Raw genomic sequence first — 1,786 nt, 5'->3', positions numbered from 1 at the left:
TAGCGCCTATTTCGGTGGTATCGATTAATCGGATATAGGTTGCACTATCGGTAAATCGGCAATACCCTATACTGACTGAGCACTATCATCACGCTACCCTCGTGGTCCTCCTTATTACGGACTTCCACATCTATTTGCAGAAGTTGTTGCGAAAATTTTAGACCAAGTAGACAAACCGAAAAACGTAAAAATATATATTATCTGCCGCTCGAATTGAAAAGGAAGAAGTTATACTCATTTGGACAAGTCTGCAATGCAATTCAGATAATAAAAAAGGTAATGACTTTCAATTGACTTGCGGGCCAAAGAGCTGGACGATCTAATTAGCGCGGAAAAGCACTCATATTAATGGGGAAAATTAGCATAGATTAATGGATCGGCCATCATTAACCAACGTCAGTGGATAAATCATAACCTGAGGGATTTTCCTAGCGAATCTCTAAATTGTATTTAGATTATCATTAATAGTTTACTTTATTGGCGGGAAAATTGTGTTTTGTGCTCTCTTCTCCTTTTCAAGATTGTTTACTTGTTAAAGGCCGATCAGTTGGTGCCTGTGTCAACTTGTTCGCTACATCTCTTTTTAGGCGGCTGTGTGGAAACGCTATAAGGGACTGTTGTTGGCTACTTTGGAAATCAAAAATCCCAACCGTACCACTGGAATTTGATCTGTGAGATCTGAGTATGAGGGCTTTATTAGGGTTTTTCCACAGAGATCCATCCACATTCACCATTCGTTGAAGGGATGGTCCATAAGGTTTTGTTATTCCAAAAACTTCCCTGTTAGTCCGGCGTTAAAATTTGACGAACTTTGACGGACAAATTTATGCGATAGCTAGCCGATGTTTCAACCCTCCAACCCTGTTTCCACGCAGTCCATCCCTGAAGAACAGTATGAATTTTTGAAAAAAGTGAAACTCCGGATTCCACAGAGCACATCCACCTTCAGATTTCAGCTGATCTTAACAGCTGAGCTCGTCAAAACATAAACAAAGATGGTTGACCTGTTGACTTTGTTTACGTTTTGACGAGCCACAGCTGTTCAGATCAGCTGAAATCGGAAGGTGGAAGATGGATGTCCTCTGTGGAAACCGGAGTTTCACATTTGTTAAATATTCCAGCCGTTTCCAACGGTTGGACTGTGTGGAAAGAGGGCATATAGCGGTTAGGAATTTTGATGGATAGTGGACTAGTGTTCCCACAGAGCCACCACCACTGGTGTTCCCACAGAGCCACCATCCATATAGGTTGCACCATCCAGCGCAAATCAAAATTCACAGTGGAAAAATTGAAACTCCAATTGACACTGCTACCGTCAACCGTCAACGTCTTCTTCTACCGAGTGCTCAAAACAAAGTGAAATTCAACCAAAAATTAGTAAAATATAGAAAATTGGTTGGCTATTATTATTATAGGACAAAATAATAGCCACATCCGATAAGTTTTGATTGAATATCACCTTGTTTCGAGCACTCGGAAGAAGAAGACGGTAACGATCAACAGTGGCAGTGTGAATTGGAGTTTCCGTTTTCACCGTCTTGTCATCGTTCCCCTAATAAACTACTGATATGTGAATTAAGAAATAACCTGAAATTTTAGGCAAGTAAAACCTTACGGACCATCTTTGAAAGATATGGTGGATAGTGCTCTGTGGGACTATGGCATTAAACTACTAAAAAATATTTCAAGTTGCATCAGATGGGTCTACCACAGAACACAATCCACCAACCAATAGCCGGATGGTCCCTAACATTTTACCACACAGTCCATCCGGGGGAAACAGTTG

This window comes from Drosophila gunungcola, unplaced genomic scaffold, assembly GCF_025200985.1.
Source record: "Drosophila gunungcola strain Sukarami unplaced genomic scaffold, Dgunungcola_SK_2 000018F, whole genome shotgun sequence".
NCBI lineage: Eukaryota > Metazoa > Arthropoda > Insecta > Diptera > Drosophilidae > Drosophila > Drosophila gunungcola.
The sequence above is the reverse complement of the archived record's forward strand: the minus strand, read 5'-3'. Positions refer to the sequence as shown.